The sequence below is a fragment of the Corvus brachyrhynchos genome, unplaced genomic scaffold (assembly GCF_000691975.1).
Source record: "Corvus brachyrhynchos isolate BGI_N302 unplaced genomic scaffold, ASM69197v1 scaffold262, whole genome shotgun sequence".
Classification (NCBI taxonomy): Eukaryota; Metazoa; Chordata; class Aves; order Passeriformes; family Corvidae; genus Corvus; species Corvus brachyrhynchos.
This window is the reverse complement of record NW_008236626.1, coordinates 52,216-63,944: the sequence shown is the minus strand read 5'-3', so window position 1 is coordinate 63,944 and position 11,729 is coordinate 52,216. Positions and strand designations below refer to the sequence as shown.

Sequence of the window (11,729 nt, the reverse complement as noted above, 5' to 3'; positions counted from 1 at the left end):
GTATTGAACGGCTTTGCATTTTTACCGCTTTGGCCAAATATATTTATTTACGGCAGTTTGTAAATGTTATTAAAAGTTATTTAAGCCTACCTGTTCCTTTGGCCTTCCACAAAGCCTGAGTCATATTAAATGAGTTTGGAGTTGAACCATAAATAGCAGGATGCTTCCTATTACTCTATGGTGTTCTTTCTCAGGTTAATTGAGTACTGTCTTGAAAACCATACATATACTCTTGCTTAAAACGACATGCTTTGAATAATAAGGGGCTGGGGAGCTCCATTCTTTTTGTATGTTTGGGGTTTTTTTCCCCACTGATTGGGAACTCCAAGAACTGGAAGCAAAGGAACATAGCTGAGATCAAGGTTTTTTTGAAGCTTTAGTCTGTAAAGTACCAGACTGAGATGCAGGAGGTGTGGGTGGAACAGAAACTGTGTTGAGGCTTTTCCCTTCTGTCCTATGGCAGAAGCAGATGGGTGGATGAGGTAATTTACCTATCTGGACTCGGTCACAGGCACCTCCCTGGTCTGGGCTTTAAAAACAACTTGCTGCTATGACAACAGGATACTGATTTGGTCACTTCAAGGAAAAGATGTGTATAGAGCGTTTATAGAATCTCTAAAGCAGCTAGAAATACTTAGAATATACATTGTTGCATAAATGATAAAAATGGTAATGTAGACATTGTAATCAATATAAACTGTTATTACATACCCAGTGCTTCATTCTAATATGTGGAGAGTGTATTCTAAATAATGTAAGGAATTAACAATTCATGAAAAGCAGCCACTGTGAGTTTCAAAGAAGTCATTAAACACCATCTTTCAGATTTTTTAGCATTATTAAGTTTCAGTATTCAAATCAAATAGCTTCAGATATATGTACACATAAGTCATGTAGTACTTCCGCTTTTTGCAACTCAATCAACAAGTGAAACATAAGTAAAACAGTTCATTTTTGCTATTTAAAAGCCTCACATTTTATTCAGATCAGTCTTTTCAACATTTGACACGGTGACAAGAGCTTGTTATATGTTAACTGTTAGAAGAACACACCCAATGAGATTAATAGCTTTATTTTTGTTTTGACATCTGTCTTAAGCTCTTTTTTTTTAAATCTAGACTATAATGTGGCTTTGTTTGTAAGAGTTTTTTGTTCTACTAGCTGAATTTTAGAATAATGAAAAATGGATCAATGTATGTGGCATAAATTAGTATTTTCCTCTCAGTTCAGACACACTTAATCTCCATGTCTAGTCTTGGGGGAAATGTTCTCATGTTCTTTTTTCCATGTGAAGTTTCTTGTAAAACCAACCCCAGCTCTTACGTGGTGATGAGAGATCCCCATCTTAGAAAGGGGAGCTCTTCACTCTGAAATGCAATGTTACATGTGCCAGAGTGTTTGTGATCCAAGTCATTTTAGCATTTACGTTATGGCAGGTGTTAAAGACTTGTATGAAGTGATTTACTGCTATGGAGCCATTTGGGTAGAAACTCAAGCAAAATATTTGTGGGGGTTTTTGTTGGTTTTCTTTCTTTTAAAACTGATTCTGCCTTGTGCTTGCTTGTAAAGTGAGTGACTCTGTGACAGTGGTAAGAGAAAATGAGATGTAAGCTGGTATGGCTAACAACTCTGCTGACACTATTGTTCCAAGAAGAAGTTGTACTTTCACCTAGTTTGTCATCCCACATTCCTTAAATCTACCTTTGCCATAAAAGACTGTTGAAGAACAAAACAGAAAATTCAGAAGCTTCTGCTTCTTTAATTATTTTAATGTAAATGTAAAAAGTATTAGCAAAGATTTAATACATCAGTCTGATGATTCTCATTTGAATGCTTTCTCTTTCAGTAATATCCTGCAGAAAATACTGATTTAGAGGAAAAGAATACCTATGTAAGAACAGCTCCTCTTTGGGCTTGATTCTTGTTGATCCAGACTCTGTTGTGTTGCATTACAAGAGCAGGTGAGTGGCAAAGGGTGTTTTTACACACCATTCTACATTTGTATCTTTTTGCTGTGTATCTTTCTTTTCCTCCTTGCTTTCACTCAGACAAGTCTTTGTGTGTGCATTGCATCTACATGGTGCAAAATGTGTTCTTTCTCAAAGACCAGAGATGTTCCAAGAGCAAGGAAGAATCTGCCCTGGCTGCCTTCTCAATCAGGCTGTGTTCACAGTCTAGCACACTGATGTGTTTTGCAGTTACAAGTAAAATTTGCAAACTGAATTAGAAAAATACCTTTGATAAATTGTAAAGACTCTTGTGATCTAATCAGATAGATGGATGGTTGCTTTTTATTTTCTATAATGCTCTGTTGTTCTGGATTATTTGCTCAAGATAGGCATGACTTTTTTTAATGAAAATTACTTCCTTGCTGGTGTTGCTGAAACATCACTTGCAATGTAGAATTGAGATTGGTTTGCCTCACTGACAGAGGCAGGTCTCTGCACTGGTGTTCAGAATATCCAGTCTGACTCCGTGGGTTGTAACTAATGGGACACTAACTATATTTCCACTGGAGAAAATGTGCAATAATTATATTCAAATGCTTCTAATTTTAGAATGTGATAGGGTGCCTTAGTGCCTTGTGTTTAGACCAGCTGTTGCATTTTTGTGACTGATTTGCTTTTTTCCACTGGAATTCTAGCAATTTGCTAAATGAAGGAAAGCATTTGAGTAAGGGCAATATGTCTTACAAGGTACAATGAGAAATCTGCTTCTGTAGCAGAATGCTTAAAAGGGATAAATGTGACAGATTAACCTGAGAGAAAAAGTCACAAGAGTATGTGAAATGCTGTAGTTTATCTTAAAAAAAACCTATTTGGTATAAGAAGGCTTGACAAAATGGTGTGTATTTACTCACTAGTTAGAGTTAAAAAATGTTTGTTTGCTTCTATCTAGAATGTGTTAGTCTGTGTAAATTTTGAGGAAGAGGGAATCCTCTTCAGTTTTGGGATAAAAATCAGCTTTTTAAAGGAAGACCTGAGTGCCTCTGAGAAGTGTACCAGGTTTTGGTAGCATGCACATCATACAGGTTTCTTCCCATATTAAATTGCTGCAGAATGAGAGTATTTTTGTTTTAGTTCTTCTTGTAGGTTCCATACTTGTAGGTCACTCTAGGCAGTGACAGATGCACTAAAGTACTACATGCAAGAACCAGAAGAAATGACACAGCAGAACTTGGATGTTAGAGGTAGGATTTAAGTGAAATATAAGTGACTTTTATGCCTCTGAGTGGAGAATGTACTTTGTAACTGCTTAAAGGGATTTTCTCTTTTGATCATTTCAGCAAAGATGTAGTCTGTGTAAAGTCACTAATCAGAGTTAACTTGAGGGAATCTAGGATGAACCTGCTTGGTTTTAATTAGAATTATTTAATAAGCAATTAAGCACTGCTGTCTGCATGCAGAACCGAAAGGGGGAGTGGTGTTTCAGAGTTTCTCTTGAGGAAGGAACTAGTTCACATCATGATACTGTGACTCAGCTTCCTGCTACACTGCCATGTAACGGAATAAGAAAATTTTGCTGTATTTTTTGAAATACAGTGAAAATGTAACAAATGTGATTTGCAAGAGGGTGTTACCTTCTAACTAGATGTTATGAACTCAGAATTAATTTTTTTGTAGGTTTTGAGACTTATGACAAAAACAGCATTTGCAAGGTCAAGAGAAAGAACTAAAGGCTTCATGTGTAAAAACTTTACATTTCTTCTATTTGGAAAACCATCTTGATGGCAAACTGCGGAGTTAAAATATGCAAATGTCCTGTCAGCTTGATCATCTTTAAGGTAATCCCTGCTACATTTTCCCAAAGAAATGCTGGCAGCGCAGCTTTGAGAGCTCTTCATATTTCTCTAGATAACTGCTTAAGTGATTTTGGAACCAAATTCTCCGGTCTCTATTTCTAGGACTGGCTACCTGCTCTCTGGGAGTGCAAAGAATAAAGCTGGGCTTGTGTGCCTCAGATTTATTATCAGACTTGTCCTTAAGTTAAAAAAAAATCTACCACCTTTCTTTCTTCATACTTGTGAAACTGCTAAAGCTGTGCAAGAGCTGCCTGAGTGCTTGGACAGAAAAACCAGACAGATGGTTTCTGTTATCAAATTATTTGCCTTTGTGGAAATTGAGTATTTTGTTTTAAGAATACAAGTGGTTTTCACTTGGCAGATTTAGAAAAGTATTTTTGTTGTGGACTGGTTTGATGCTAAATTGCACAAGAACAAACTGCCATATTTTACAAAAGATGGAGCTGTGGGGTGCTTTGCTGAGTCTGCAGGGTGAGCTGGGCTTGCTGCATGCACTGCACTCTCCAGATGGACTTTAGGTACCAAGCATGGACTCGTTTTTGGGAATGAATGTGCTCTGGTCAGGTCTGCGCCAAGTGTCAGTTGTTCAGCTGAAGCACAGCCCTCTTTGAGCCTTGCAAAAGTGGCTCAGATCAGTAATTCATGGCTTTGCAATATGAACATATTTCAGTACTGAATGGTTCAGATCAGTAGCTCACCTTGAAATTGCAACATGAACTTGTTTCAGTACCAATTTTGTCTTCTCACATGCTGAAATCTATCTGGGAATTTCATTGTGTTTTCAATTGCTTATGTCGACAGCTCAAGACTTTAAAGAGAAAAACTTAGAGAAAAGCTGAAACACTAGACAGTATTGCCTACATTGAAGCAAAGATTAAATTCAGCCTTGATAATGGAGTGTAACTTGAAATTGAAGTTAGTTTATGTAGGGGAAGAATTCTCTTTTGGTGTCTCAGATATCTCACTGAGGAAAAAATAAGACAAAATATTCAGTGAAAAAATTAAAGAGGTTCTGTGGGAGAAAGAGGATTATATCATCTCATCTTCTCAGGCTAGAACTTGCAATGAGGTGGAAAAGGCAGTCTTGTCTTTTATGGGCTTTTGTAGAAATACACAGAAATGCAGTTATTGCTATTAATATGCAAAGTACTGAAGTTATGTTGAGTGCAAGAATATGCCTGCAGGCCTGCATTAAGGGTTTGGAAGGTTTTATTGTTTGACACAAAATGGTGATGCTGAAGTTTCAGAAAAGTGGAAAAAAATGTCAGGAAATAAAAATTGCTTTTCCTCTGCTGGGATATTTAAGATTAATTATTAAATAACTCGGTAAAAAATTCACACTTGCTTCAAGGTAGTCTAATTGGATTTACTTTTATGTACTGTCGTATCTTACTGGAAGAAAAATTGAAGATTTTTTGACAGTTTGAATTTAACTATAATAAAAAGAATAAGGGAATCCTCTCAGTGGTATGCAGTTTTACAGTATACATATAACCAAAATGAACAACCAATTAATTTCAAGTTGAGAGAAATATAGCTGCAAAACAGTCGTTTACTATTATTTTTTACTCCAGGTTTCTTTGGCTACTGTTTTTCATGGGAGAAATTTCTATAACCTCATTCTGCCGGTAGCTTGGACTTAGTTTAATTTCCAGAATGAATTTGCTTAGAGCCAGTTCTTCTGGAAATCTTGCCATATTTTTTATGCTACCGTGGTCTTAAATAATTTTTATTACTGGTTTTTTTTCTTTTTCCCACCACTTTGAAGAATTGTATTTTCCATCACTTTTTAGAGTTTCAGAGAGTACAATAAGAAATGAGTAGTAATATTTTAGACTTTAGTTGGTACCTAGAAGACATAGAAGGGTCTTTCTGTTATTTTAGTACCTGCTAAGAGATGAGCCATCTGGTAAATAGCAGCTCACAGCTTCGTAGTGACAGGTGATGCTTTTTAAAGATGCTTCATTAACACTAATGATATTTTTATTCACTGCTTTACAGAAAGGTGAGTAAATAATTTACATTTTACTAACATCGAGAGGACTGGTGAGCGTAATAAGGAATAACAGGCTGTTATTCCTTTTTTCAGGAAATGCTCTCTTATAACTTGGAAAGGTTTTTGGTTTTCTTTCTATTGTCTCATGTTTATGAAGAATATTTGAGAAGGAAACTGCAAAATTTCAGTGCACTGCAAGTTTCTAAGAGCTGGGATTTTTTTCAACGCACACTTTACTGACTTGAAAGTACTATAAAGTAATGATAGGCTATTCTGTGCCATTATTTGTGTCGCCATCAGCTGTATTTCTTGAGGATTCAGTGAAAAGACATTTAAAACCTTATAGTGCTGTTGTACATGTCCTATATAAAGTGCAAAGGGATGGAGATAAAACTTTTTACTTTAATGCTGATCACAGAAAAGAAAGCTGGTTTTTGTCATGTTTTTCTTTGGGGTACTGATTTTTAGTAAGAGCCTTACCTTAAAGGACTTTCACCTTTAAAACTCAACATGTTCATCTTCATGCTTTTCTTATTGGCCATAATTAATTTTTAGACTAAAATCAAACCTTTTGGTTTTTTTTATTTTGCAAGTCAGCCCTTTTATTAATGCTTAGGATGAGTCTCTGTTGCACAAGTAAAGTTATCTTACCTCAGGCAATCCCTGCTGTGCATCTGCAAGAAAACATTATTGCTTTGAAGTCCTGAAAACTGTGTATCCAGCTTTTTTGTCATTATCCCTCTTTTCAAGTATTTTGCATATTTCTTTCTCCTAGTTGAAGCTAATTAATTATGCAAGTTAAACACTAGAAAGTGAGGAGAACATGCCTGAAATGAGGAAGGGTTGAAGTTTGTACTCTGCAAATAAAATAAAAATTAATCAGCATAATGGATTGTTTAGATTTTCAGTTTTGTGTCCATCCATGTGGCCTCCCCCTGCCCCTGATCAGTCAAACGTGAGGTGCTTTCACTGATAATGGCCCGATGTTCTCTAGAGAGGTGTCATCTGTCCCAAGAGCTCGGTGAAATAACCTGCTCTTGGCAGTAGTTTCAGACAGTAACCAGTGATGAATGTCTTCAGTTCAGGAAGAGAACTTGTGTTTTCAGAAGAGATTGATAATGAATAGTAACTTTAGGGAATTCATGGCATGAAGGGAAAACATGCTTGGTTCGGGGGGTTCTTTGTATCAGTGAAATTATTATTCCAAATCACTATTCTCTTATTCTGCTAGCTCTCCTAATAATTAAATATGTTAAGAATCTGAAGGAGGACTTGGCACATGGAGTCTTAAAAGGGAAGAAGAAATACAGTATTTGATTTTTTCAGAAGTAGGGGACTTTACTCCTGGCTTTCCCTTTTCTAGGACACTTTCACTCAATAGCTGCTTGGGCTCTTATCTGCTCCAATGCATTTTCTTTTTATACGTTACCCATCTGAATTGAGGCATAGGCACAGAAGCTGATCTCTGAAAGGCTGCAAGTTCAAAGGCTTGCAATGGCAGGGTGGGGGGTTGCAACATTTCTGACTGCATTTACAGATACCTGGCATAATCTTTTAATTCTATTTTTATTTAATGTCCTGCTTTTTTCTGTTTCAGAAATTACATGATTAGCCTCACTGAAGGTATCCAAGATATCTTAATTGCAAAAGGAGAGTCAAACACAAAACCACAAATTTGTATAACCTTTTATCAAAATCTGAGTCTGTGTCCTAAGTACAACTACAGCAGAGAAAATAAAGAAGACAGCTTAAAACTATTTGATTCCAAGGAGGGAGCTAGGAACTCCAGAAAATAAAATATGAACTTACATGAAATTATTATATTAAATGAGAAAGCATCTTGGAAGCACTGAAACGCAAATTACAATGTTCCTTCTGATGATTTAATATCAACTTGTCCTTTAAAGAAACCTAACAAGTCATTTTGCTCCATCATGCAATGTATGTATTACATCAGGGGAGAATTGGGAGAAAAAAGCAAGGAGGTGGAGTTAACCTGTGGACCTGCTGCCAGCCTTGGTTTTATCATCTACAGGGAACATAGAATTACTGACAGATTTTTTCACAATAATTACAAATTAAAGTATTTAATCTCTATCCCTTCAAATGCTTGAATATACTGAGGTCCTGTTTAAGGTGTGTAGGGGTTCTGGGTGCCATAGAGTTATGTAATGTTTTCTGGAGTAGGGAAGGATTTTCAACCAAAACATTTCTGACAGAAAATGTAGTTGTCATTTGATGTTTCTTAAATCATTTAGGTTTTGTTGAAATTTCCTTCAAAATAAATAAAACAAAGGGGACCTGCGAAGTTCAGATATTTCTTTTTAAGAAAGGAGTTCTTAATTGTTTTATTTCAGAAATCTTAGTTTTACTTTGTGGTGAAATAACTTCACAAAAAAATGAACAGCAACTTCAAACAATGTTTAGAGTGGAAACAAAATGCCGTCATTATCTTAGTTTTTCCAAATGCACAGGATTAGTTATTCAGAATGTCAGCACAGTTCAAATAACCCACTCAAATAGCAAAATTGTTCTCCCACAGCTATTTCCTAGGAATACTTGCATCAAAAAATTATTCTAGAAATAATTACTTGTTTCTGCAGCTTATAATCAGGTAACATGAAAAAGGCCTCCATTTTCCATTGCAAAGATAATATCTGAGTTAGTATCTCTAAATTGGTAGGAATGTGATGCATCAATATTTGACCTGAATCTTCTCTGTTTTTATTTTTCTACTCCTGCTTTATCCTGTTCTGTACTTTCACCTGATACATATTAAAAACTTGCTACTGATGCAAAATTAACACAAAGATCCATCTCTCTCATCTGCCCTGGTAATGTTTTTCCAAGCTTTAATAGTGACTTCTTCAAAACTCTGAATGCCTCTTTTTTTTTTTTTTTTTTGTTTGTTTGTTTGTCCCCACTCACTCACTTTCAGGTAAATGCTGAAGTCCTTCTGGGTTCATGACGTTTTTGCATCCTTTCAATTTGGCCAAACACAGAGGATGGTGAATAGGATAGGAGATAAATAGGATTGGAAATAAGAAGTTGCAGTGCAGGAAGGACCTTCCTTAGTGCAGGGGGTGCACTTGGGTCACTGCTTTGTTGGTTTTTAGCTGTTCCTCTCTTTCTTGGCACTGCCCTTGGAACAGTCTCAGACCACTGCTCAGGTGTCCAGCTCTTTTCTGCTATGTTCCTTGGCAGCTGGACCTGTTCCTGGTCTTCTCTGTGATACAAATGCAACCCCTGTGTCTGCAGTGCAGGATTTTTGTGTGCAGTGGCTGGAAGGGTTTTCCTTCTCACACAGGATTTTGGATTGCTGCTGAGATCAGAAAGGGTGCTAGTGATGCCTTTTCCTCGTCTTAAAATCAAGAGTCAAACACGGTTAGAAGGGGAAAAGGGATTTTACCTTGGTATTTATTTTAAGGATCCTTAGGTGCACAGGTCAAATGCACCAAAATGCACACCGCAACGCACACCCCCAGAAGATCGGGTATAACATTATAGGTCTTACTAATTAGAATATCTATCAAAGATTCCCCAGTGAGAGGCCCAAGCGAGCCCCCCTCCCCAAGGAACCTTCCCCTAGATGGTTCTATCTTAGTTTACAGAATGTGCTCTGGAGAGGACCTTGGTGCTTAGGGCATTTTGATCCCTAACTACAAAGCTTCTAAAATGTTTAGTCTCTTAGCTTGACAAACAAGTCCAAGAATGTAGGCAAAAAGCACTAAGAATACAGAAGTTGTAAAAAGGTATAAAAGAAAAGGCAAAATATCACCATGGCATCACTAGTGCCAATATGAAAACACTGGGGTGACTAACTTGGGAGCAATACCTGCCAGTAAAATAGGGTGTTTCTTGATTTTCAGTTTGGATTTTCCAGCAATATCTGAGTGTTTCTTTGCAAGAACCTAAGCCACTGGGATTTTTGGGTTTTGGTTAGAAACAGAAGATCTGTGTTAGGCTTTTTTAAAGGTTTAAAACCTGAATGATCTCATAACTGATTTGCAGTACAGCCTAATCTACTACTGCCTGTTGAGTAAAGGTACTCAGAGGGAAACAGCATTATTTTAGAGTTATTTTCATTTTGATATAACTAAAAGTAACTCCTAATAAGAAGCAACAAGCAAGAGAAACGGACTTTAACTGCCTCACCATATAAAAAGTGTCATGTAAATTATCTTGAGAGAAGATGATTATAAAACATCTAAGCTTACTTTGAGCTTTGACTGAAATTTTGAGCAGTTGGTTGTTGCTCTGTTCAGTGAATAATTTCTTGAGGGTTTTGTGTCATGTTCTGCCAGTCAAAGTCAAAAACTTTTAGTGTACTTGGACACGTAAAGTCATGTTTTCTTTAAAAGAAATCTTGTGTTCAACTACTTTGCTTTGCCATGAGCGCCTGCACTTCAGATGGGTTTTTGAAGTGGCACATTTCGTGATCTGAGACTAATTAAACCAAGATCCTCTGCAGTAAAATACACACTTGAGACAGGAGAGTTCAGCTCAACTAACCATGCAAAGGATAAGAATCAAATACTAAAGCCTATTTCTTCACTCAATACAGCAATAAAGGTACATATGTGTGGTGGTGACTTTGTCTCTTTCAGTGTTTTCTCCCAGGTAGAGAAACTGTTCTGAAATAGGATTTCAGGAACATCCCTTTCAGGTTCTTTGTTTGCAGTATGTTCTTCCATGCCTTTTAGAAACTGCTGGAAATATTTCCAATAATTTAAAATGTTTACTTTTATTTTAATTGCATATTAGTGAAAGTTACAACTGTATTAATTCAGTCAATTTCAGTTTATAGCAGGTTGTCTTGTACATATGATCATCTTTGAAATTCTTCCAAGAAGGAAGATCTGCATTTTTACTAAGTTTGTCCCTAATTTTTTTTCCATGCAGGTTTGTCTTACAAGTTGTGAAACTTGTGCTGGTGAGAGTTTTGTTAGTCAATGGTATGCTTCTGCTGAAGGAAGAAGAGAAGAGATGGGGAGCAAAGGATTAGCCTTCATTAAAAAACCTGAAATTAAAGAAGAAAGCTTATATTTGGCTCTGAGATGACTGTGCTTCAATCATTTCAGATTTGTGTTGTCATGTTTGAGCAGGAGGGTGGAACTGAGTGTCCCTGCTAAGTTTCTTAGGCAGACACGCAGCCTCCTCAGATCTCTGAGTAGGATTTAGAAGAGATGACTCTTTGTTGCATTTTTAACCTACTTCTTTCCTTTAAAAGATAAAACTGAATGATAGCATAGCTTTGAAATATTTTCTTCAATTTGTTTGTAGGAGTGACTATAAAATTTAAAACTTGTCATTAAGAACCTTTGCTCAGTTGAAACTTCCTAATAAAACTCATTTTTCTCTAAAGTTTGGTAGGAATAAAAACCAACTTAAAAATGTCAAAAGCTTTTTCCAAATAACAGGTTTTTTACTTTTTAGAATAGATTATATAAGGGTTTAAGATTTTGATTAATTTTCTGCTTTCTGTGTGTACTAGTTTGAAAACAAACCAGTGGGAGGCACCAAGTCAGAATAACAATTTAATGGAAATTAAAGAAAAGGAAAACAAAAAAAGTAAAAGAAAACACTGTCAAACTGACAGAGTCAAGGTACAACCTGACACCCTGTTAGGCAGGGTGGTGGTAGCAGTCTGGTAGAATGGTGGCTGCAGTCCTCTGAAGCAGTGATCCTGTAGTAAAACAGTCTGCTCTTCCTCAGGAAGTCCAATGGTGACTGTGTAGCTCCTGTCCTCTGGAAATCCAGTGGGAAGGGGTGTCTCTGGTGGTCAGAGTCCCAGATTATATCCCCGATGGGATGCTTGGTTCTTCCCTCTGGGTGGAGCATCTCACAATGGGGTAATGAGTCATGAGGCCAAGTGTTGATTAGGCTCATTAACAGAAGATAGTCCGGAGGGAGTTATCTCTGAGTCATGTG

The 11,729-nt window shown here is 36.7% G+C and overlaps 1 long non-coding RNA gene across 1 annotated transcript; it reads left to right on the top strand.

The window, feature by feature from the left end:
• Positions 1 to 1,845: 1,845 nt before the first annotated feature.
• Positions 1,846 to 10,854, top strand: LOC108444768. The gene is made up of 4 exons (XR_001859450.1): positions 1,846 to 1,961; positions 3,081 to 3,190; positions 3,624 to 3,784; positions 10,701 to 10,854. It is a non-coding gene; the product is annotated as an uncharacterized LOC108444768 (long non-coding RNA).
• Positions 10,855 to 11,729: the final 875 nt, after the last annotated feature.